Genomic DNA, 27899 nt, shown 5'->3' with positions numbered 1-27899 from the left:
ACTTATGTTTTCACACACACACACACACACACACACACCTTCACATTTCTCACACACGCTCCAATATTAAATATTGGAACTTTAATGTTTATTTTAGATGCTCCTAGTTCCCAATGAATCAAGCTCATGCCATGATTAACTCTGCTTTTTTGTGGTTCCTATTAAAGATGAGCATCTCAATGCTTTTGGAGGCGCCTCAATTTCCTTTGTGAGTCAGTGGTCTTTATACCCGAGGCTCTGTCTTTTCATCATGGTCCAATATCTGTGACAGCACACAGATTCTGACTGCTGGTTATGACTGATTCTGCTGTGCCAAGCTTCATCTGATACTTGGTTTTGCTCTACTCTTAGATAACAGGTATTCTTCTTATTTACATCTTTAACATGCTTATATGTAAAAGTGTCTCTTGTGGTTATAGATTCTTTTTTTTCCCTTTTTCTTTTTACTTTGTCTTGTAAATCCTTTCTTAATCCAAAATTTCAAGAATTTTTCTCTTATTGCTTATGATACTTCCAACAACTCATTTTCCTTCTTTCCCGATAGTTCAATGTGACAATTTTTTAAACAGATGTGTATACACAGGAACTGTAACATGCTTCCCACCAAGACTTGCCAATATGAGCAGATACAAGGCCCCATATATACATAATTATGCCCAGTTTATAAGGATATGAAAATTACTTGAGAATTTAATGTGATGATTTATACATAATAAATATTCAACACAGAGGGGAATGCATAATATTTGGTAATTCATGTGTATGTCTGTGTATCTGTGTTGGGAAGGGGCTGAGGTCAGAAGTGGGCATCAGACCTCCTAAAGTTAGAGTTTTAGGCAGGTATGATACTCTCAATACAGGTTCTGGAAACCAAATTCGGCCTTTTGCAAGAACAGCAAGGGCTCTTAACTGCTGAGCTACCACTCTAGCCCTATATTCACTATTGTTGATAAAATTATTAATTCTATGGTAGATTTCATAGTAGGTCAGAATATTAATGTACTTAGAGATTAAGTAGAAATAAATAATATCAACAAAATGAAATAAATATGTTTGTATTTTTGATTGTTTATTTTTATTTATTAATTTTTAAGAATAAAACATAATTACATAATTTCCCCCCTTTTTTCCCTTTCACTACTTACCCTGGCTCCTCTTGAAATCATGATCATTTTTCTATAGTTGCTATTGTTACATATATGTGAATATATAAACTCAGCTTGCTCAGTGACTTTAGTGTTGCTTGTATGTATATAATTTTAGGGCACACTGCTTGGCATTACACAACCAATTAAAAAGCTTTTCTTTGGAAGAGACTATTTTTCCTTTCATTCCTTAGTTGCCTATTCACAGAGGCCCACCTTCCATATTTGCATGTCTATTGGTAGCCCTTCTTCTGGTCCTGCTGAGTCAGCTACATTGTTAAGTACTATCACAGATGAAACGTCCTATCATTTTTTATGAGCCATAACCTCACAACAGCTTTCCTGATTCCCCTGGATCTGACAATCTTCCCATTCCCCTCTTCTTTGTTGTTCTCTAAGCCATATAGGTACAGATGTTGTGCTGCAGATGTATCAATGAAAGTCAGTCACCCTATGATCATATGCTCTTTGTATTTTGATAGGGTTTGGTTTTCTCTAATGGTCTCCTATTTCAAAGAGAAATTCTTTGTGGTGAGGACTGAGAGCTACACCTGAGTTCTCCAAATAAGAAATAAAAGTGGCTGAGAAAGAGCTCACAAAATGGTCTGCATTCTTAGCAATCCAGTCAGTGCCAATCAGAAAAAAGACACTCTGAAATTTCATCTCACTCTTGTTAGAATGGCGAATATCAACACAAACAAGTTACAACAAAGTGTGAAGAGGAACCCTTATTCAGTTTTGGTGCTGCAATCCCTTTAGACATCAGTGTAGAAAACTGTCAAAATGCTAAAATAAACCTGCCATATAACCCAGAGCTGTGTAGCTCATTAACACGAGCCTAAGCAGAGACTTAGCCAGGTTCACCCATTCCATTTCACAATAGTCAGAAACTGGGGGGAAAAAATCTAAATATCCTTCATCTCATGAGTGGACAGTGAAAATGTGGCATATCAATACTTGGGAATATTATTCATCTGTAAAGAAAAAAGGACACAATAAAACTTTCAGGTCAATGAAAGAAACTAGTAAATACTATTTTGAGTGAAATAATCCAGACCTAGAGAAATAAATGTCTCGTGTTTTCTCTCATTTGTGGTTCCTAGGTCCACATCTTCACCTCTCACTCCACTGTGGGAATGTAGAGATTACAGACCTGATAACTCTTCCCTACTTTATGTGGATTCAGTAATCCAAACTCAGGTCCTCATGCTTACATGACACTTTGACCTCTGACCCCTATCCTCAGTCACATTTTACTTTCTTGAACTATGGACTTGTCATCTACAAAACTAACAACTGTTTCCTGTTATAATATGACAACTAAATGACATCATCACTGCCCATGAGTGTGTTCACCTACATCTTGCAGTTGCCTCAAGGAAAAGACTTTAATATTTGTCTTATTGATGTTTACTTAGTAACTAGTTATTGATCAATATGGACTCTGAGTAGGTTGATTATCGATGAAAAAAGTTGATATAACATGGCTTTCTCAACCTTAGGCCACAATCTTAGTCAATTAGTCTTTTTGATGCTATTAGAAGTTAAAATTTAAAACATAAGAGTGAAATATATTTCTGTTTATTGTCCAAAAAACAAAACTAGAGCTATGGATTGCCATGCCCAGCTTTACTGAACTTTCTATTTTTCCTCAAATACTCGCTCAAGGCAATAGCAAAGTTTTAAGCTATGTCTGTGGTGGGCGGGAGAAAACAGGAGTAGATGGGGAAGACTGATCTGGGTAGGAGGTAGGCTAATTGCCAGATTCCCCAGGGTGATAGAGAAAGCTTTTTATTATAACTTAGTAGAAAGTCTTATGCCAAAATGTTTCCATAAATACATATGAATGTTGGTTCTTGTTGAAAAATGCAAATCAGATGGTTGTAATATTTTAAGCCTTACTTGGAATACCTTAATAATGAGCACAGACATTTATGTGTGTACATGTACACACTTAAATGTATACCAAATTAGACACACAGAAAACTTATTTTAAATGGCATTAATAGGCCCCCACCAGCGTCCTTACATCAGACTGAAATGTAAACCCACTGCTGTGGCAACCCTGGAGGCATTGTGGGAATTTTCACCACTACAGCAAGTACTCATTAGACTTTCCTTTAGGTTGTATTTAAACAATCACAGCCCCAAAACACACTGAGCCAAACATCTGGCCTGTTTAGCTATAGCATTCCTATCCCAAAATATTAATCTTCTACTTAGATGCCTTCAAAACAATATCAGACAATTAGATATGCCGGTATCTGACCAGAAGTCCTGCTGTATTATATCATGTGGAGCTGGTCTTAGCTCTCTCTACTGCTCAGCCATCTATAGAAAAGTCTCATAGTCTAGGGTATTCCTATAAGTCACTGAGACCAGGGATATTTGGATATTAATTGATTGATGTAGGCAATAAACATGTTCAAATTTTTTAATAACATTTCCCTGACATAATCATGTTTCTAAGCTATGGCAGCCAATTTAATTCTAAATCATGTATTCTTGGGAATAAAAGGCTAGAATCCAAGATGATTAGCTGATCTAGTGAGTTTCAAAACTCTCTAAATACATCATAGATTGATAAAAGATTTCATATTTGAAATCCTCATTTTTTATGAAAAAAGTAAAAATATTTGTAATAATAAGGATGATCATGATCATCATTATATTCTCTGTGCCTGTCACAAGTGTCTTGTTAGAAAAATATAATAATAAAGCTCACGGGATGTATCTAGAATACTGTGTAGCAGCAAAAGATTTAAGAGCAGGGTCTGGCTTTCCCCTTAAGAAAAAAACTTCTTCCTGTTTGGAGGCAACTTATCATTATCCCAAATGAGATGACAGATCATGACTCTCAGGTGCACTTTGTAGCTATGGGATAGAGATGTCCTCAAAGATACTTTTTAATGCATCTGTCTCATGGTACAAACTTGATCAAGAGTCTTCAGCGAAGCATTCAGATAAAGTAGCAGAATGTCATTAATGTGAACAATATTCCAAGAGCCTATTTTAATATGAGCAATAAATAGCACTAAACCTCGAGACACACTTCAGAACCTTATAACGATTGGTAGGGATCGCATTTCCCACATACATTACTATCTATGGAAGTCAAGCACTAGCTTGGAGCAGAGATGAATAAGACAGAATGCATGCCCTTGCAGAGCTTTCTATCAGATGATGTGAACTGTGATTGCCCACGATCGTCTACTCCTGGAATCTGTCTCTAAAAGCATGGAGGATTGACTTAGACATTCCATGCTTCCTTAGTTTTAAGAGGTCTACACAATGTTCATGAACGGATGTAACATGAACCAGATCAACAGTGGAAGAACGCCGACGCTCTCTGTGGTGGGGAGACTAACCCTGGATAACTTCCCGGCTTCAGCAAACAAATTAGGGTAGAAACTTCTTGGAGGGAGATGGCAAAGAGAAATGTGCTGTAGATGTGAGGGGCCAAATCAAAGCCACATAGGAGCTATGAGGGATTCTAGTCGTCTAGCAGATACAGAACTAAAAAAAGATTTTGGTGGCTCATGGACAAAGGTTCTAAATATCAAATGAGGTAGGTAGTGGTTTGCTGTGTTAGAGGCATATGTCATCTAGGTAAGGGTTTGCTCTGTTAGAGGCATATGCCATCTCTGTGAGAATATGAATTTATTATATTGTAATATGTGGCATATCAACAACCATTGTAACAAGAAAGGCTGAAGCTGATGAATCTCAGTAGAGACAACCCAAGACTGCGTTGACAATGAAAAAAACCTCACATGGCCGACTTTCCAGCATTTTCTGAAATGCCACCTTAAAGTAGCCTGAGGACCAGAGTGCTGCAGGTATGCAGGAGATACCAGCACATCTGTTTTGAATCTGGGATGCACATGAGACTCACCCTGTAAAACAAACACCTGTAAGTCCAAATGTACCCGAGATTAAAAATTAATTGCCTGGATCAGCCATCACCAGTTTCTATGAACTAGTAAACTCTATTTTTAGAGCAGTTTTAGAGTCATGGCAAATCTATGCAGGAATTCCAGAGTTGTCATGAAACTTGGGTTCCACGCATGCATAACCTCCCTTACCACCAACATCCAGATGAGTGGCTCATTTGTTACAACTGAATCTGCCAATGCACAGCTTTCCTTCAACAGTTATGGCTGTGAACTAGACCAGGGATTCTTAAACTATATCTACTCAGGAATCCCTCCTCCTTTTGCCCAAGACTTTAAAAATAGTTATGTACAAGTCAAATACTTGTGGATAATATATTATAAAGAAGATTTGAAATGATTCTTTGATGTCTATCTATCACCTATCTTTCTGTTTATCTATTTATCATCTAAATAATTTTCCCATTTAATAAAGATAAAAGAAAATTTGCAAACCAGTAAGACAGATATGCCTGGTAGCATTTTTAACTGAAGGATTTAATCTCGACTCAGTATGTGACGGAGCAGGACACAAAGCACCTTCAGTGACATTCAGAGTTTTGAGTTTCTTGTTATTCCTGCTGAGAAGACTGCTTCTCATAAGTACGCAGAACGAAATGGCAGAAGTCAGAACTTCTGTCAAGCCCATAAAAATTCATTAAATAACCTTTTAAAAAAAGGTTTATTATTTTTACCAGTTTTATTTATTAGATTTTTATTATACTGTAGACTTCTACTCTAGACTATTTTTTTTTTTTTTTTAGAAATCTTTATTTAATTTAATCTTTGGATAATTTCATCCTTGCATCCCCAAATTCCAACTTCTTCCATGTTTCTCCCTTATTCCTCAAATTTAGGGCTTTTTTAAAAATTTTACTATTAAATACACACACAGACACACACAGTGGAATTAATTTGATGATGCTTATATGATGTACTTAGGGGTAAGTTCTTGGAATAGGATAACTTATCAGGCTTATTGAAGAGATTGATTCTCCCTCTCTCGGCAAAATCACCTGCCGAGTCTCTTCATCTTGTGAAAATTTTTACCATCCACACCAGCATGCTACTTGGTGGTGGAGGTTTTCGGGTCTTGTTTAGGGAATCCATATTGCTGCAATTTCCCTGTAATATACAGCAGACGATCTGTCCTTGTCTTTCGGCTTGTGCAACCTGTCTATTCCCTCTTCCTGTTTCCAGAGCATCAAGTGCAAGGGTTGTGTTGCAGATGTATCAAACAAGGACATGAACCCTACAGTCACTCAGGGTTTCACCTAGTTGTGGCTTCCTGTAGAAGTTTCTGTCTGCTGCCAAAAGAAGCTTCTTTGATGAGGAGTGGGAGTTACATTTATCCTTGGGTATAATTTATTTAGAATACAGTTATGAACTGTTTAGGAAGATGACAGTAGTAGGTTCTGTTCCAAGGTCCATGATCTCACTCACCATGAGTGGTTGGCTAGGTTTTCAGTACCCAGTATGTATCCTCTACTATTGAGAAGTCCTTGAATTCATTTTTAGCATTGTTGGTTATCTCCATATATAAGTGCCACTCCTGAATGTTTCAGAGTATCTTGCCACTAGGTTATCATTGTTCATAGACTTCGAAGTTGAGTAGGATTATTATCGGTTGATTTTCTCTCTTGGTAGCTTGCATAGCTTGTTCTGGTACTAAGAGTGTGGTCCTCCAGGAGGATTTTTCCAGGTCTCTTCCAGATAAATTCCTCCAAGTCCTCTGTCTGACACGTGTCTTTATCAATATATATCAAGATCTTGGAGGCAACCAAAGGACAATAGCAAGAGCCTGTATTATATTTAAAGTCTTTTGAATGTCTCTGGACAAGACAAGACTTCTTGTAGGTTGATGTCAAGGCAATACATGATTGGACAGTAGAGAGTGGGTGGGGAGGAAGTTTTGGTAAAGCGGAAGAGGAGGAGAAATCAGAAGATTCAGGAGGAGGCAACAAGAAAGCAGATGTGGATGTGTCTCATGGTTCATCTCTATATGGATGGGGGGGTTGTTATGAATATTTTATAAGGGATGAGATTGTAGAGGGTCATTTGACTTATCTAGGTGGGAAAATTATATTATACCAGTTGAATCAGATTATTTTAGTGTGTTCTCTGATGTGGTGACTTTACTGAGTTCAAAATGGCAGGATGCTCAAAGCCCGCCATGGAGTTGGGATGTGTGTGTGCAATGCTTGCCAACAACCAGCCAAGGGTAAGTAAGTGAAAACAACATGCTGGGGCAGTCGTGAACTACCCAAGACAAAAGCAGCCGAGGTGGGTGGAGTAGATCGCGCCTGGGTCTGCGAGTACTTAAAGGCTACATGGAGCCGCTAAGATAAAGATACCCCACAGTGCCATGTGGCCCTATGGTTGTTGACACTAGTGTGGGATAAAAGGTTATCACTTATTAATATTTACCTCTACAGTTTCTCATGCCTAATACTGGGGCTTCTGTTAAAATTGTCTATGACTCTTGAAATGAACATTGTCTCCCAAAGTGCATATATATAATGTGCACATATACAATTTTAATTAAACAAATCAATGTGCAGCTAATGCAGTGCACAGTATTCATGTTGTGTATTCAGAACGAGATTGCAGTGATATTCTAAGATACAACATTAAGTGAGTGATTTCAGAAACATCTCGGGTGGACTCTGTGCTTAGATTTGAATTCATTTATTGTTGCTGTGTGTCCAGAAACCCTTTACTGTTGTCATTTTGTTTTGCAGCCCTCACAAAGACACACATGGTACCGACAGGTGTTCATGTGCTACTATCTGTAAAATTACCTTAGATCCCTTATAGCCAGAAACTTTAATGTCTATGCAAAAAAAAAAAAAAAAAAAAAAAAAAAAAAAAAAAAAAGATTCATTCGATCTCCTATCTCGGAGAGAAAGCACCAACTTTCTAGGTTGCCATTGCTAGAGAAAGTGGATGGGAGTAGCGTGTGGTGGTTGGATTGTTTCAACAGACATCTGCAATGGGAGCTGGATGGATGGAATTTAGATATAAAGTGTATGTCAGGTAGAAACAGAAGATGATTGGAAGTAAATACAGAAGTAAGGTTTAGAATCTTACCTTTGTCAGACTCTATTAGCCTAAACAAGGATATTGGCTTCTCTGAATGTCCTCTTCTTCCCCTGAGAAATAAAAATAACAGCATGTGACTTGAGGGACCATTATGAAAACTGAATGAGAGGTAGGTAGATAGATAGATACGTAGATCGATAGACAGACAGACAGACAGACAGACAGAACACAGCAACGGTTTTTAGTGAAGTAATACAGACAAACAAATGCATGGAGTGTTCTTATCCACCCAAATAAAATGTCATTTTCATGTTTTTTTTTGTTTTATTATGAAAAAAGCTGCTGAAACTGATCACCCAAGCAGAAGGATTATGCTTGGTGGGAAATTCAGGCCGAAAGAATGAAAATGTGAGCCCAGGAGTCTACTGTTTAGAAGAACTAGGGGTGTTTCTTTACCAGTAGATGTCACTGCAGGCATTACACACAGCCTATTTCTAAAAAACTTTCTCCTTTGAGTGTTGGTATAATTAAATTTCTAGAACACAGTTATGATAGGCATAAAAGGCATTTATTCTGAAAAGCAATATGTTTTATCATGGTCATGAACTTGTAAAAACATTGGCTTAAGGAAGCTAAAGCTTATACTTTACATTGGGCTTTAATACAATATATAGCATAAGTAATAGAAACTTACGAGGTTTTAAATATATACAGTTGGCTTTCCTGGATGTGAAGCGGTTTGCATTTTAGCATTATTCTATGGAATCTTATTCATAAGAAGAATTTAACAAGAAGCCATGGATCTGACTTCTATCCTTTAAATCTTTGTGCACTTGGTATTTTATTTCTCCAAATATCCTTGCAAGTTTTCTTAGTGAAAGAAATATGTTCAGCTGGCATGACATCAGCTCTCCTATTTTGCCTTTCTCTGGCCCCTTAAGCATATAGTGTCCTATATCCAGAAGTTAGATCACTAAGTCTTTTAGAAAAGTACATTTAGTGGTACCTGGGGAACTTACACAGAGACACACTGGCCACAGTGAAACAGATCTCTGTTCCTTTTCTCTTGTGGTCTCAGCTGACTCCTTAACGTAGTAAGCTTGTAAGGTTGAGTTAAACTGTTGTGTGAAACACACTTGGGAATTCAGCGCGTCTTTGGAGGTGATGGGAATTTTTACATATGCATAACTGAAGGGCAAGGTGTGTGAATGTAGCCCCAGTCACCTTGAAACTGAACCTCTCTGTACAAGTCACAGTGTAGGTGACCATAGAGTATTTCAAGGTGGTTGGAAGGCAATCTAATTTACTTAGGATGTTCAATGATCAACTCAAGTTTTTAATAATAAATTAAAATTTCATTTCAGTTTTGAACTTGAAACCACACCCATTTATACCTGTGATGTGGGTAGTTCTGGTCAGGCCTTCCTCTACAGAGTTCATCAGTAAAGAGGAAAAAACCCAAAACACTTGAGTTTATCATCTCTGTAATGTCAAATTAGTGTTGAAATGTTACTTTCTTTTCTATGCCATCCCCCCAAAGCAGGGTTTTAAGAGAGTCCCTTTACCCTCCCAGTATTGGGATCTCATCTGGTTTGTACCTGTGTAGGTCCTGTACATGCTGCTGCTGTCTCTGTGAGTTCTAAGGGTCTTTTTGATGTCACATCCCTGAACCATGATGACATAACCAATAACTCAGTTCCCCTCCCCAAAAATGATATTATTAAAAAAAAAACAGCATTTGAGAAATAGTTGCAAAGTCCCTCATCACAAATGAATAGGTCTTCACTGACTGTACAATGCAGACACTGCTCCTTACAAATCCCTGTAGATCCCACAGCAGGGGAGGCACAATGACAAAGACTTAGTTCTGTCAACTGTGTGACATAACTTGGAGGGCTTTTTTTGAGCAACTTTCATACATTAGGTCTGGTGCATACTAGTTGACAAAGGTCAGCTTAATAGATAGTTTAAACTTTAGACTTGTATTAAAATAAACCACCAACTGATAGACTTCAAGCACAGTGGCTACAACCATTCCTTTTGCATTAATTAATTTTGTCAGAATGCCATTGGTTGTTGCTGGAAGTAGGGAGAAGAGTTGTTGGAAATTCACTGTTTGGGGAGTGAGGCCCTGACTGAGCCTCAGAGCTGGGATTCTAGATGCTCTAAATTTCAACCCCTGAAATAATTATGACCTACTTTATTTTTGAGGTCTTTACAGTTCTTTATATTTGAGACAGGGAATCATTTCATATCTATATTTCTTTCTCCTTCCACAGCCCCCCCCCAACTTTGACTCCATGAAGGGACAGAGCCAGAGTGATGGTCTGCAAGTAACCATTTTACTTTTATAACAGCCTCACCACTAAACTCCACTAAACTCTGTTGGCCTGCTTTTTGTCTTTCTTATATACTTCTGCTCTAATATTCTACATGCTCTACATGAGACTTTGGGGGCAGGACAAAGAAGCATAAAAATAAGTCAAAACATGTAAACATCAAGTATGTTTCTAGACTAGAATCATACCCTGCTGAAGATTTGCACAGGTAAACTCTATACCCCAGAGTTCACAATAAGAGGTGAGATTGAGAAACCACCCTGCCCACTTAAATGGAGAAAAAACAACACAACATTCAACCACCATACTATATATTTTATATCGCATAACAGCATAACACTAACATTTCAGTTTAGGTGTGCGACTGTGGTGAAAGTCATTAGGTAATTATGTCTATTTTTTCAGTGATTCTGAATACTCATAATTCATTTCACATTCACAGCAAGAACACAGGTATGGATGGGAAATTGTAATCACTTGTTGGCACGCAGGAAGTAGACACAAATATTTTATATTACGGTTCTCAAATCAAGGGAAATAATGGTTCATTGGAACAGGAATTTAATACGTCTAGAGTTATATAAGTAAAGACTGTTACTTTACCAGAAAGAAGTCTCTTTCTGGAGTGCAGAATATGCCTTCCTTGTGGGCTGGGGGAACCATTTGTACACAGAAGATGAAGGAAAGCCAGAAAGGAGGGGAAGAAGAAGATGAAGGAGGAAGAAGAATAGGAAGATGAAGAAAAGGAAAAAGACAAAGAAGAAGGAGAAAAAGGAGGAGGAGAAGAAGACAGGAAATGACTCACTGAGGCGCCATTTCAGAATCATGGGTTTGCTATTTGATTTTGGATTCAGGATATTTTGGCAAAATATAGTAAAGCTGAGACAGGAAATTACTCTCCATTTATAAAGTATTTGGATGATTTTGTAAATGGGAGAGATACCATTAAAATAGAAGGAAAATTCCTTTCATTTTAATAAGGAAATGGATACTAAGAATGATGGATAAGTAAGGTTTTAAAATTCAATCTTTGTTCAATATTTATGGCTCCATTGACACACTGTATAATTGATTGATAGGAATTTTCATTCCAAAGTAAGATTTATATGTTGCTTCAAGTCCCAGTACTATTATGTAATCCGTTTTTAAGTTTTGTCTTCATTTTAAATTTTTTCCCAAAAATATTTTTAACCCAGTCTCTACAGATTTCTTCAGAAAATGATAAAGAGTAAAAAAAGGGATCCAAAAGCATTCGAATTAATTTTTGCAGCAGAGAAAAAAAATATTATTTGTGAAGGTTTGAGAATTTCTTCTTAGTATATGTTCACTTGTTTCATGGCACTATAAAATACAGATGGAAAGTGTGTATCTGTTACTTAAGGGTTAGTTATCAAAAGCTTTGCAAAGGAACACATTATTTCAAGTCCAGGTTTGGCTCGAAATGCGCTCATCCCTTTGACATCCGATTGGTTTACTCATTACAACTTTGTCATCTCAGAGACACAAGCAGTCATTGGAATTGGAAGCCATGCTTTTCCCAGATGACCAAGAGGAACTTGGCTTTGTAAACGAGAAAGTGAAGTCTGCTCTAATGAAGTGACTTTACACACAGTTGCTCAGCGAGTCCGTGGCAGAGTTAAGTTAGAGTCCATATGTCTCTTTCCGGCTCCCAATCTTATCTCCACTCTGCAGTAATTACATTTTAAATGCTTATGTGTCCACAACGTGGGAATTAACCTCGAGGTGCTCATAATAGGATCTGGAACTTGACTTTTCTTTTCCTAGTCATTCAACCCTGGGAAGAATCCTCTTGTTTTCTGCATTTCAGCTCTTCATAAAGTTCTGATGAGAGCTATGCAAGAAAACCTAGAAAAGATGCCCGAGAAATTTAAATTTCAAACAAATGATAGTTCTCTCTGTTAGAGTCCTCAACCGGACGTGCCACATGTGAATGTTGCATTTTCAATGGAGTCACCATTTTTGTGACATTTTATTAACAGAAGTGAGGTGTCGAAAGTCAAGCCACACAATGTGTGTATGTTGCTAATAATGTATATGCTCACCATGAACATATTTGCCCAAACTGTTGTGTTTTGGTTTCAATCTTAAAGTTTTCTGCACTTTGAAACAGCACTTATAAAGTAATTATAAGGCTTTCATTGTTTTCTAATTTCATCTGGGTTTGATTTCATGATCTGGCCAGAAATGTCAGAGAAGTGGGAAGATTACTTAATTGTCTTGCATCCTTCTAAAGGGACCCAGGGTGTATAGTTACATTTACCTTCAGTAGATACCTCGTGACTGGTAATATAAAATATAATTTAAGTTGTTATTTTTGAAAGAATGATATTTAAGGTGATAGTAGCTTGACCTGTTTCCTAGATTGTGTGATTTCATTATGGATTTTAGAAAAAAACCAGAGAAATGGTAACAACCATTCACGTGGCATGGCCATCTTCTCAGGGCAATGTGATCACATAATGTTTCATCTGTGGTGGCACACGGCACAAAGCTCCTGCCTCAGTTCTTGTTGTTTCATGGTCTGAGGGATTTGCAAAATCAACTGAAGGGATGAAACAGTAGATTCATAGCAGAATGTTGCATTTTTCAGAATCTGAAGACACTATGAAGACCATGCCAAGGGAAAATGATGATATTTCTAGACCCATTAATCTTAAACCTCCCTTGTTAACTTCAAGTCCAAGGACTTTAGCTAATACATTTTGTATTGACAGACACTCTAAATTGTTTTCATATGTGCCCTATGGCCAGTGTCTGTCCTTGGGCAGTGCTGGAATGTTAATAGTAAAGGAAAAGAAGCTTCTATTTATTCCTGTTTGATGAGGCTAAGTGATCACCACCCTGAGAATTTGACTTTTTTTAATATATTTTATTGACTGCGGTTGATCTTTTGTACCATAACTCTAAGACTTTGTTAGTTGAATCTCTAAAATCAAGGTCATAACCTGACAAGAAACATGCAGAGATGAGCAATACTCAGCAATGACCGACTCTTAGGGTCAACGTCACTGTCACCATCTGAAACACTGAAGCTTTTTGTCCACTGTCTTCATTCAACCATTACCTCTAGAATGGAGAAACTAAGATGACCTCTGGGCTTTTCTGAGACTCATAGTCTTTGAGCTGGTTTACCTTCACATAACTGTTCAAGCATTTCAACAAAAGCTTCGTGAATGAACGTGCAGGTGTTCGACACCATATGGCCAAACATCTGGAAAGGTACACTAAAGATTTTCATTTTCTGAAGATACTTAATTTGTTAAAGAGGCTAGGTGTGAACTTTTGGCGTAGTGCTAGAAATGTAGAATGATAGCTATGATTATTTGTTTTCTAAAGAATGCCTTTTGCTTGAGCCACATAAAAACAAAAAACCAGAAAAGATGCCAGCTACCTTTCCATTTTTTAATAGCAAACACTGGGGATGAAGAATAAGTTCCATCACTTGTTGACTCTCTTAACATCGGTTCTCTCTCCACTTCTTACCCATCATTGTCATAAGGTAACCATGGAAATGAGAATCTGGCTTTTATTAACAAAGCCAGGGAAACCTGTGTAGAAACAAGGAGGTAGCCCACTCCTTGCTTAGCAGTTGTTGTAAGGCTGAAATACCTTAAAGGCTTTTTCCTTTACACTGAAGTTCTTTTTCTGGTACACATAAACAGGCCTGCATACCAAAAACATGCAGTCACTGCCTACATTCACTCGACGAGAGCTGGGCCTGCAGCCATACCACCAACAGACTAAGAATTTGCCAAGGCTCACAAAGAAGAGTCAGGCCAGATTCTCTCTGGAAAAGTTAACTCTGAAATATCAAGCCAGGAGAGTAATGGGGTGTCCGAACGTGTTCCAGGTGACTCCAAGATATAACCAAGTCCGACGGGTTCAGTCTGCAATGTGGCACCTCTGGATAAGTCCTTATTAATCACTATGTTTGGTGGGAAGTGGAATTCCTGTGACCTTTAGTGGGGTGTATGCTTTCTTCTGGGCTATCGTTATTCCACTTTTAGATTTCCTCCTTCCTTTCTTTTCCTAATACACTATTTTAACCTTAATGATATTTGTGGGCATTTGTTTGTTTGTTTGTTTTTAGCCAGTTGATCAATTCTCATCTCCCCATCCTATGATACTCATTTTATTTCTTAACTCTAAACCAAGCTCATCAAGCCCTTCTAGGTACTTCCTGTTGAATTTAGCTCCCAGTTCTGAAGCTTTTCCTAAGGTTCCTCACTGCGGGGTGGGGAGGGGCAGTGTGCTTTGCTTTTTCAAACACTGATGCAGAAGTGCAAGCCCAACTTAGCTCAGAGCTGTCTAGCATGATATCCGAGAGAAAATGCTAGATGACTTTTTCCAAAAATATTCCAGACAGGAATTACGTTCGGACAAGGTTTGTCAGTATGAGTGCTGAGTTTTCACGGCTCTGTTTTAAACCCAAGGACCATTATCTGTTTGACTCTCTCACTGCCAAATTCCATAATTCCATCCTTTTTCATTTCCATTGCCCCATGGTTGACTCTTCTTTCCTGGAAGTGACAGTTTGCTTTCTCTCTAAGATCTCCTTCCTGGTGCTGCTTCCACAACACAGGAGTTGTAATGAACAACTCATGAACACACACACATTGGTTAACATGCAGCTAGAATTCTCTCACACACAGTGATGTGGGCCTCTCTGAGTGATGTGTACACCTCAATTTCCAGATTCTCTAAATTAACTGAGTTCGCTCCAAAGAACTGACACGGAAATAGATTCTTGCAACAAGAGCACACTTTCCTGGCTGCAGGCAAATGGGGTCCAGCAACAGAAGGAAGGAAGGGAGATGTGAGTGGTCAGACTTTACAGAGAGGAAGGCAGCCACAAGGAATGTGATCTCCCACCGGTGATAAATTAGTGTTGTTTAAACTACTGACCTTCTGATAAATTATTAACAGAAGCAATGAAAACAAATGTACCTGGGTTCAAATTCCAGCATTTAGTGAAATGATTATAAACTGAGACCACCAAAACATAGGATTTTTAAAAGCTCCAGTCCAATGGCAAGACTGCTCTCTCAGGCTACGCTATCTTCCCTTGGAGGCCAAGATACCGCCTAATTACTGTAACGAATGAATATAAACTAACATGCTAATCAGTCTTATCCCAAGAGCTCAGAACATTTTCAAGTATGACAAAATAAGACCCTTAATAGATATTTTAGTTCACCGCTTAAGTTGAACTAAACAATTAAGTTGATGTAGAGAAACATAAAGCCAATGATTAGGTGCCTTGTACATACGAGCTGTTAAATGAAATTTTGTTGGTCAAATCTCCATTTAACATATTTTTTAAAATAAGGCTCAAAGACACCATCCACTCAGCAGCAGCACACAGTTCATTAATTCACTCACATTTATTTCTTCAATAGCTCTAAAGTACATATTATCAGCCATAAATAATTAAAGGCAGGTGAAGAACCCCACACTCTATCTCGCCTGTAAGACTTACACGAGGAAACAGAATTAATTCCCTTGACCCGGTACTTGTGAGGAAGTCAAGGCAGGCCTGTAGCAAAGGAAGCACATTTTTTTATAAAGGCAAGAGGGGGAAGACATGCATCCGCCACCAACACCTCCACACAATCAATGACTGAAACTTGAGGCTGCCCTTCAGATGAGCAACCAACTAGAAGTATTAATTCAGCATAAACTGCGTGTCAGGTGTGAGATGGCGAGTAGCATAGGTTATTTCAGTTTATCTTTTGCTTCTGGGGCTTGGGAGCTAAGGTTCTGCTTCTCAAAGAACACAGACGTTGTGTGAGGACATGTGTGCAAATACACCTCGACCAAGAACCAGTGAGCTTAGCACCAGCAGTGAAAATTTTGTTGTCAAGCCTGACAGCTTCTACCTTCCACTTGGTGGAAGGAAAGAACTGAATCCTGTAAGTTGCCTCAAGATTTCCACACTCACTCTGAGAGTCATGCACAATAAATATGTAATGTAATTTTAAAATGAAAATAAAAGAATTAAAAAAAAAAACACACCAGATATGTTTGAAAGAGTGCTATTCATGGGCTCCGAGGCCAGACAAAGAAAGAACTGGTGTTGGTAATCTTTCAGAGACTGTTTGCTCTAACGTTCCCGACTGGGTCCCCTTTTCTCCCCAGGTTATTGTTCTTAATGATTAGCATGCCAATTATAGCAACAATTTTAGAATAAACTCTATCAAATACAGCTTTCACTGACTTGTGAAATTTAGATAGAAGAGTCCAGGGCTGATGATGTTTAAACGTCTTCTAGATTTGTCAGGAATCTGGATTATTTTTAACCTTTCGAAGCCATTTTCCAAGGCTGGCCTTTCTCCCTTGATAAGAATGGCCGTGACATATTTGTTTGAACTTGGGACACATGATCCTCTTCAAAGGCAGGGAGGGAAAGGGAAGCACAGTCACTCCAAATCCATCTTTCTGTTCCTTTGGAGAAAAAAAAAAATGTTATCTCTAGGAGCATCTCATTCTCTGACCCTGCCTTAAGAATATTTCCCCTACCAGGGATGGCTGTGGGACCATGAAAGGCAATCTGGTTCCTGGTTGAGCTAATTCTAGAAACCCAGGTGACCCTGAAGGGACAGTAGGCATTTTGCCTGGCTCCCAGACTCCAGGCCCCTCTCACTAGCTGCAGCCCTCTGTAGATTTGTGGTCATCAGTCACGTAAAGGCAACTCCCCAAACACCTCCACAGGTAGAGGATGTGACCTGAGGTCATGCACCACCATTATAATGAGTTACCTAAAGGCCTGGAGGCTTAACCAATAAACTTTCCTCCCTGCAAAAGGTATTTAATATCAGGCCCACCCTGGGGTATGGTTTTACTCATCTGTTTTCTGCCATGACAATAAATGCCTTAAAACCATGGCCAGCCTCTTTTATTGGGATCTGCCACAGAGAGCCAAGGAGAAGGCCTTCCCCTACAGAGCCTCAGTCTAATTCCCATAGAAGGCCTCTCTGCTCTCCCATCCACAGCCATTGCCAACCCAGCTAAGCCAAGCCTGCTGCTGCCAAGCCAAAGAATCCTTCTATGGGACTAGCCTGAGCTCCCCCTTTCCCCTTCTGATCCTGGGCTAGATCCAGCCTGCAGACCTCCACTCCATTCTCAGCTCTCTCATGGCTCCCAGCAGTATCTTCGTGTCCAAGAGTCTGAGAACCACACACAATGTTATTCTCAGTAAAGCCTGAATGTACGGAACAATATCACCCCAGGGAATTGTCTGTATGATGGTGAACTATGTGCTGTACTACAGGATGTGGTCTGCAGTTCCTTGGATCCCATGAATAAATGTGCTTCTTATGCTGAGTTAAAGCACTGAGTACTAACACACACACACACACACACACACACACACACACACACACACACACACACACACACACACTGGTATGCTTATCTGGACCTATCACTTATACCATTTGTTGTTGTTTCAGTAAATCAAAGTGAAAACCCACACTAACAGAGTCTGCTGTAGAATTTTGAGTCTTTCCAATGCCCCTTTTGTGCAAGGCTTTCCCAATTGGGTAGTCGTGAAAACTTAAGGAGATGGGTATTAGGTCATCAGACAGTGTCCTTGAAAGGACTATTGGGACCCTGGCTCCTCCTCTTCCTGTCTCTTTGGGTCTTAGCTGCTGTGAGGTGAGCAGACCTCTAACCATACACTGGCACCATAATGTGCTGTGCTAGCACATATTCAAAGGCCATGGAGTCAACCAACGCCGGACTGAGAAACTGAAATTGCAAACCTAAATCAACCTTGCCTGCTTATAAGTTGATGTTTTGTCAGACAGTTTCTCAAAACCATGGGAAGCTAACATAAAAGTCCCAATAGTTTACTATTCTTATGGCCTGGACAAGTCCTTCGTCGTCTGGCTCGGTTTTGAAATCATGGGATTCTTGAGAGGCATAGGGAAAAGGGAAATGAATATTTGACAATAGAAATAAAATGTGTTCTTATTTTTTGGAGGCTGGGTGGGACATATGTGCCGTGGCATTAGTGTGAAGGTTAGAGGATAAAGTAAGGTCCCCCCTTCCAACAAATGGGTCCTGAAGATCAAACTCAGGTTATCAAGCTTGACATCAGGGCTCCTTTTACCCACCGAATGGTCTTTTGCCTGTCGTAAATATTAATCTTTATTGTATCTTTTTCTCTCTATTGATTAGGCAGCCAGTAGTATCTAAGAATACATATAAATTTGAGAAATTAAGAAACGTCATTCATTTAAGATGAAGGATCACTATAATGATATGAGGCAGTTTGTGTTATAAAACATTTCCTTTTAGTTCTAAATATTATTTAGTGTTTGCCAACTTAATTCTAGATTATCCAATTTCTTCCTAACTCCTTCCTCTTACCCAGACTGCAGTTGTAACTCCTGGTCCTCTAGACTTTTTATTAGTCTTTTTGTATCAAACAGTGGATCTTCCCTTTAAGACTTTGGACATTGAACCTCACTGTTAAGTATCAGGTGAACAATCAGATGCTATCAGAAACTACAGCACCACAAGTTGCAGTATTGTGCTACATGTTGCAATTGGCTATGGGTCACTTTTTGGTGCATGGTATCTGAGATGATCGTAGGCTCAATATTAATGAATGTAAGATAGTTGACATGGCATTTAAGACAAGTTACACCAAGTATTTTAAGCTAGAGGAATTTGGTGGAAAAAAAATCACTACTAGAAGAACAGACCCTCATCTCCCACTTTCTACCTCACAGTATGTCTTAAAACCTTCCCCTGAAGCAGACCGTAGGATACATATGCAAGAGTTGGTGGGAGAGGAGTGTCCTCTTATAATACAGCACCAGAGAAAATTCAGGCAAGCATGCCCTGTTGTGTGTTCCTGTCTGATATCATTTCGCCTCATTCCCTTCTGTCCAGTCTTATTTATATATGAGTATCTACATTCACAGTAAGATTTAACACCCAAAATGCGTGTTACTGAGTGCTTCTTTGGGAGCTAATTTCCTTGTGAAGACTTCTTAGAATGTTGTTCTCTAGGTAATTTATTATTTATTTATTTATTGATTGATTGATTGATTGATTGATTGCAGAGGACTAAACCATAAATCAGGAATATTTGTAGATGTCCAACAATGTTGAGTCAATTTTAGACCCAGAAAAGGATCCATAAGAATCCTGTCAGATTTGTGCTGGGGTTATTAACAAACATATCTTATAGTTTTGATTTCTTATCTTTCTAAGTAGTACTTTTATGCCACAAATGTTGTATAAATCAAGCACGAGCATTTGGGTAAAGAATTTTGTTTGCACGGTCAAAGTACCCAGTAAATATGAGTTGTTACTAACTAAATGCAATACTAATCGAAAGCAGCATTGAATAAGGTGATACATTCATTGCTCCCCACTCATCTCTGGGAACACTGCAATGGTACGGAGGAAGGAAAAAAAATGCCCAGTATCTACCAAAAAAGCAACTGAGATGCCAGTCAATATGGAGCCTTTTCAGTAGCTTCCCGGTCAGTGGTGCCTGTTGGTCATCTTTTAGCAAAGGACCAAAGATAGGTGTTGTTAGTAACTGGTGGATGGCTGTTGAGAAAATGCCTTACAGCTGGACCTCATGGAGGCATTTCCTCAACTGAGGCACTTTTCTCTGTGATACTCCAGCTTGTGTCAAGTTGACACAGAACCAGCCAGTACACTGTCTCTCGTGTACTTCGGAGAAATGGAGCCAATCAAGATGTTTTGTAAATGAGCTCCCGGCCATGGCCAGACTTTCTGTTCTTGAGTTTGGGTTTCAGCATTCCCTGGTATCAAAGCCAAACACTTTTTATTTGGGAATATGTTTGGAAATGATTCCGGAGAGCCCAGGCAGGGTCAGTTATACTCTGGGAGATTTCTCACCTTTCCTGTATGCTGTAACTAGCCGGCACTCTTCCAACTGTAATCTACACTTACCATGAGTTACAGAGGTTGTTGCTGCTGCTGTTGTTTTCTCTGTGTCAGGGCACAGTGATTGTTTATTTCAAAGCTAACTAATTTCATCGTGTTCTGTTTTAATTTTGCACATGTTCTCAACAGTCTCTGATTATCATTAATCAGGTTCTAGCCCTCATATGCACTTAGACCTTGGACCCAGTAAAAATCTACTTTAGCTATCGGGTCTCCTCTGTTGAACCGATCTATATTTAATCGTGTGGATTTTCTTTCATGTCTGGATGAAGTGACTTTTATATTCCAACTCCTTTATGCATTCAAATGTGTGTCTACAGTCTGTGTTTTATTCCACTGTCATTCACCCATACCCCAACACCACATATCCCGAGTCACTCAGAATTTAAAACATACTTTCCACAAGGTGATGCTAGTTTCCAGTTTATTGTCAACTCACCTTACCAGTCTGAACAGATGTTAGGGTAGAGAGTGGCTTTCAACCTTCCTAATGCTGCGACCCCTTAATAAATTCCTTATGTTGTGATAATACTCCCAAATATGAGATTATTTTCATTCCTATTCAATAACTATAATTTTGTTACTTTTGTGAATTGTAATGTAAACATCTGATATGCAGAAGGTCTTAGGCTACCCTGTGAAAGGGCCGTTTGTCCCCAAAGGGGTGATGACTAACAGGGTGAGAGAGCACTGCTGGGGTACACCCATTCCTTTGGCTTCTTCTCTTCTATATTGTCACATTTGCCCAGAGCATGTTTACTAAAAAAGAAGGAATCCATACAGCATGCTTAGCACGTGACAGGTCTAAGAGAAGGCAGATCTCTAGGGGCAAGAGTGTAGTACTGGTGTAGTACATTTCCAGAAACTCAGTTTCCAGATTTCAGAAAGACCCTGATGAGAACTGTAGCTCCACCCATCAGGACAGATAACAAGATGGAAATCAAAATAGGCAGGAGTCAAAGCAGACAGGATTTTCATCTTACACATGCTAATGATTATGCATTAAATATTTAATTTCAGGCCAGTGGGATGGCTCAGTGAGTAAAGGTACTTGCTGACATTTTATTTATTTTGTGTGTGTATATGAATTAGTGCGTGTGTGTGTGTGTGTGTGTGTGTGTGTGTGTGTGAACCTGAGTTGTATCCCTGAAACCCAATTGGTGGAAAAATAGAACTGACTCCTACAAACATGTGCATCATGGAATGTACACACACACACACCACACGCATACACCACACACATACACCCCTATATACTTAGGCACTGATCCATGCATGCATAGATATTCACACATGGGTGCTTGAGTGCAGATGCACACAAACACACACAGAAGAACACATGTACACATACCCCCATACACACTTTCTCTTTCTCTCCCTCCTTCCCTTCCTTCTTCTCTTCCTGTTTGCTTCCAGTTCTGACTCTCTCCCTTTCCTTCCTCTCAAGATTTTGCTATGACAGCCCAAAGACACTTATTTCTTACCACTCAGAGCAGAATTCTACAAAAAAAAAAAAAAAAAAAAAAAAAAAAAGCCTTGAGAAAAGAAAAAGAAAATGCCAACAAACAGGGCCAGGATCAGCATGTTCTTTTAGAAGTAAGATGTAAAAATAGCCTAAACTGGAGATGACACTCAGTCCAAGATCTGATCTGTCACTTGAAATTTTTCTGTGAACAAATTTTTCAACACTGCTGGACCCAGGTCCTTTAAAACTTATGACCTTAAACAGGTACATTTCAGGCCAGAGAAAACTAGAGAAAATAAAGCTTTCAGGAGTAGCCCAACACAGGACAATATGCAACAAATATAAAACCAACGGACCCATTTCCCATCCTTTTAACAGATCATTGTCAGAAGAAACTATGTTTAAAGGGTGACAATGTCTGCACTCATAGACAGCAATTGGGTGTGAGCGTATCTAGAGGAAAGTCTTCGGCATTTAAAGATGAAGGGTATGGTTCTGATGTGGACCAAGCCCCAAGAGGGCTCTGTTTCCTATCACCAGGCCAGTTTCAGTTCAGCCTGCACAAATATTTCTTAGGAGGCTTACCATTAGGGAATTGCAAGGAATGCTGTCCCGTTCCTCACATGACTCCGTAGAAGAGTTGCTCCAAACTGAGGAGGGAATTTTATTTTATAGCCAAATTCTTCATGTGGGAACATAGCAGACTAATTTGATTATTATGAAGTTGAAGGCAATGGGGGGTTCATATTCGGCACGGACAGTGTCTGTCTGCCTTGATGAAGGGACACTGAACAGCAATACAGGCTGTGCGGGGTGGGTAGACCTCCCTCAGTTCAAGTTCTCGGGGCCACAGTGAAAAAGGCACCATAGACAGCCTCTTGAGTGCTGCAGCTGTTCAGCCCCCATGGAGACACACTGAGCTGAGGACAGCATTCCAATGCTCAAGGTCTAGAGCTGAATTAATTTCCTGAAACCTACCAAAATTGCTAGAGTCATGCATATGAAGTCCACACATATTTGGAATTACAATAGCTTAGTAATTATTTGAAAGAGGAAGCATATGCAGCTTGCCTTCTCCTTTTGGTATATTCTGATCCTTTCTTGGGATTAAGCAGATACATCCCACCCTGCTCACCTTCCACCCCCAGCTGGGCTTCCGTGATTTCAGCTTCCTGAAGTTTTATTGTGATGAGATGCCTATGTAGATTGCCACGTGAATCCTAGTTCATTAGATCCTTTCTCTAATCTGTCTTCCTTTTATAAGACTAAAATGTGTCTTCCTTTTATAAAACTAAACACACACACACATACATACACATACATATACACATACATACACATACACACGCATATACATACATATACATGCTCAAATTCAGGGGCAACTATTTAAATTTCTTGCTAAGATGGGTTTAAAGAGAATTCACAAACCCTACATACAAGAACAGATTATGGATTGATGCCTTTTTTTAGTTTTCAACTGTATAGATATAGTTGAGGTGTAACAATATGAGAGTGTTCCAGCATGCATAGCTCCTCTGGACTCTCTATAAAATTTCCATTGTTTTCTCTTGAGACATTGTGGTGAGGTAGTTTTAAAGAGCTTTTCCTAAGTATTCTGGTGGGTGGTCTCATTCATTACTGAGAGTTAAGAAACTGGTCAAACCTTCTCTGGTTGATTGCTTCTGGTTTCATCCTGGAGGATATTGTGACTAATCCACAACTTCTTAGGATAGAAGTATGCGAACAAGCTCTGATGTTTGTGTTTATCTCTGAAGTTCATGGACTCACCTCACTTGATCAGCCACCATCAATGCTCTTTCCTGTTTTCATGACCCATTCTTTCTTTTAGTCAGTTTGCTTCCATTGGCCTCATTGATTAGATTTCTTGTCCTCCTCTCCCCGCAGTAGCCCCTTGGGCACACAGAATTCTGCACGTGTCCTTCCACCCAGAATGTTGGTAGATATCACTATTGGTTCAGTGAAAGTGTCTGGCGAGGAGAAGGGGGCCCTGGCACACTCTCAGAGGATCTCACAATCATCCTGAGACTTCAGGCATTTTCTCCATCCCTAGGCCTTTTAACTGCACTACCTTTGATAGTGGTTTATTCTGAATGAGAATCAGAATTCTTCCTTGAGTCATTTGTGCTATACAATAGTGGCAAGGAACATCTAATCTACCACCTTATAAGCAGTGGATATTTCCTTTACCTGGCATTTACGGTGGCTGGTGGGAAGACGGTGTAGGGATCTCTTGGATTTGTAGAGTACAGAACTAATGACCTATTTCATTGGGCAATTAAAAAGCATTCAGACTGAATTCACTCTCTAACCCCAGATGAGCAGATTTCCTGACTTTCTCTGCAACATACTATGCAGTTTCCTTTGAAAGGTGCTCATATAATAGATGGTTAAAAAGTAGATCCTCATCTTTTACCATTTTTAAGTAGTAGTTATTTCCATCTTCTAACTTCTCTGAAATAGAAGTTTTCTTCCAATGGAAGGAGCATGGTTTTAATTGTTAACACATTTAATGTGCTTAATAGCACATCAAATGAATGTTCTATTTTACAAGAAAAGTTATCTTAGATTTGAAAAAAAAACCCATAATTTGACAGTTTCCCTTCAAAGCATTCTTTCCTTTCAAATCTATAATTCAATAGAAATCAAGGGCTGTCTCCAGATTCTGTGCTCCAAAGCAAAAACAAATTGAAAACAAATTCACTTGGAATAATAGAAGGTAAGGAAAAGCAAACTTATTTTGATGATGTAACAGCTCCACTCTGAGCTCTTGTACTGGGTTGTTTTTTTTAATTTTTTCTCTGTTTAAGCCCCTTGAAGTATCCATAACGCAGGAGTTTTCCTTTGCATATGGTAAACCATAGCTGTCAAATAGCCACCAGTGACAATACCTTTCCACTTCCAGGAAGTTTGTAGGATTGGTCCATTCAGACAGACCATTGACTGCTCTAGTCAAAGTACCCAAAATTCTGCATCAGCTGTGCAAGGCTTATCTCTACCAGTGTCCTAATAATAAAGTAGAGTTAGTTCTCCTAACCAGACTTCAAGTACGTGTACAAAGATGATACTGCAGTGCAGTGCTCTGATCACCCCATATGCTTAATCTTTGTCAATATTTGTTCTAGGTCTTGAACAAAGTTGGGAAAGAAGATTATGAGATGAAAGGTTTATTGGAGATCAGTCAACTAAAACCTTTCATGGCTATCGACCAGGCAGGAATGAAAGATGGATCCTAAGAGTCAAAACTCCCATCTACACAGTGACATCTGTCTGTACAGAAACTTCATATGTTGGCTTTAGTGTTAATTTGAACTTTTTTCCTTTCAATAAAATCCTTGAAATTCAGTTAGTATAACTTTTTTTATAGAAAAAATATTTTACTAATATGTTTATCAGGGTATATACAAGAATATATATTTTTCCAAATGGCCTATCAGAAGTATTTATTTATATTGGCATTGTATGTTATTAGCCTATCACAAAAGTCTGTGAGGAATGCACATAGTTAAAACATCATTCCTAAGTTTAAAAATATACTCGCCGGAGAAGCATGCTGAGGTCTCCACCTCAGAACATTTTCATGGCACTCTTGAAAGAGTCTTCCTTTGTTAAACAGAGGATTTTTTTATGACTTCTTTTTGGAGAATTTAGTTAAAATCTCCAACTCTTAAACTTTGCTCAATAGATTTGGCTGCACACACATAGATACCTATATAAATATCTTCTTCAAGAGGGATGGTTTCTTCCATATATCTAACATTTGTAAAATTATGTGTCTCTTATAATAGATGGTAAGACATAGCTGAATGATTGGTGTTTTTCTTGTTTGTGATTAAAATAATAAAGACTATTATTGCCAGTTCTGACTTAGATGGAAAACAGGATGTGATGAAAACCACCATAGGCTGGTGGTTTATGCTGTCTTAGGAACATCTCAGAACTTTTGTAGCTGATTTAATATTCACATCTTTATTAAATAATAGGTATTATTAATTCCTGCAAACTGAGGAGGTAAAGCCTGAAGATTCTGTGTGTAACTTTTTCATGATAATGTTTGCATTATTATTTTTTTTAGAAAAACATTCTTTATTATATCCTCAGATCTCAAATCCTATGGTTTGGTTATTTGGTGGGGGGGGGGCAGAGCAATCATTTGTCGTATCACTTGAACTATACAGCCTCAAGATGCATGAATTTATCTGATGAAGGCAGAGAATAGATTATATTTGATGAATCAGAAGATGGGAAGACAGAAATAGATTAATGACAGGGCAAGATAATGTGAAGGCATAGCTCAGATATGACTGCCGACCTCAGTGTCTACAAATGGCCTCCATACAAGACCTTTCTGTATTGTTGTTGAACAGTTTCTGAGTTCTAAGAAGCTTTAAGCTAACAGGGAATGCTCTAACAATTTATGATTGTTTTTAGTTGTTGCAATTAATATATTTGGTATAAATTCTAGGGAATCTGATAGTTATAGATTTGAACTTTATTTATTTATTTGATATATTTTTTTCAAGATAGGGTTTCTCTGAGTAGCCCTGGCTATCCTGAAACTCATGCTGTAGACCTGGCTGGCCTTGAATTTAGAGATCCACCTGCTTTTGTCTCCCAACTGCTGGGATTAAAGGTGTGCACCACCACCACCAGGTTTGGACTTTCATTTTTAAAATAATTTAAAATTAATGACACAATGTGGTTTTGAGTATGCCTGAAATGAAGGCTTGACCTAAGAGTTACATAGTTAATAACCTTAAATTCTAATGACCACTTACTTGAAGTCTTCTATTGGGAATGTGTAATTTCTGCATAGTCCTTTCAGAATGATGAAGTTAGTTTACGTTAGTGATATGTTGAGATGGGACTTTCACATAGGTTTCTCTAAAGCATCATGTGCAAGCAAAATAACTTGCCTTTCTTCAAGATTTCTAAAGAAAAAGAATTGGGTCCAGTTCAGAGACAAATAAGTATTGGAAGCGTGTCATGAGGGAAAAAAGACTCAGCTAAATGCTATTAGGGCGAAGGTCTGGAGGCAAGAATGAAAACCAACAGGTTTGGTGCTAGTGAGGGGAGCCTGCATTACTTCTTTGGCATAGAATGCAAACTGGTCATTTCCTTCCCAGGAAAATAAGTTGTGCAATAACCTTTAGCATACTTTCATGATTAAATACAATTATATAAACTAGAGCAATATTCAAAGCATAGATGGTGGAAATATTTAGTGTTAGTCACCTGTGGTGAGCTTGTGCACAGTGTAATCCTCAACTAATCACCTTCCCTCCAGATCTCAGGCCTCACCACCAAAAGGCATGGTTTTTTTAAAAAATGATAGAATTGTGTTGTGATAGGTAACCTTCAGTGTGCTATCTCACAGCTCTGAGATGCCTTTTAATCAGTGACAAATCATTATTGCTTCTACATATAGACACAACCTAAAAATATTGTTGACCTGTGTGTATGTGTGTGTGTGTGTGTGTGTGTGTGTGTGTGTGTGTGTGTGTGTGTATCAAAGGACAAACCTGATTGTTAGCCTCCTCCTTTGAGATGGCTTTTTACTGACCCAGAACTTACCATCTGGGCTAGCCTGGCTGGGCTAGCTCATGTCTCCAATTCAGCAGCACTGAGGTTGCGAAATAATCCTCACTACACCTAGAATTTTCACAAGGGTTCGTGGGATTGAACTCTTCTGGTCCTTGGGCATGTGAGCCAAATACTTTGCAGATCCATAGGACCTGAGCTGGAAGTACTGAGCTGGAACTAATGTGAAAACCTCCTCCTTAAGAGCAAGAGGTGCTTGGTGAGCTTCTAAGGGGGAAATAACCAAGAGTTCTCAGCCTTGAGAGTCCATCTACTGAACACACCATTGTTCCATTTATCCTTCTGCATTTTCTGCTCTTAGCACCACCCTTGAATAACCACCATCTTACCACCACCCTTGAATAACCACCATCTTACCACCACATTTGAATAACCACCATCTTACCACCACCCTTGAATA

This window comes from Micromys minutus (genome assembly GCF_963924665.1).
Source record: "Micromys minutus genome assembly, chromosome: 28".
In the NCBI taxonomy this organism is placed as follows: domain Eukaryota; kingdom Metazoa; phylum Chordata; class Mammalia; order Rodentia; family Muridae; genus Micromys; species Micromys minutus.
Note: the sequence above shows the minus strand (reverse complement) of the source record.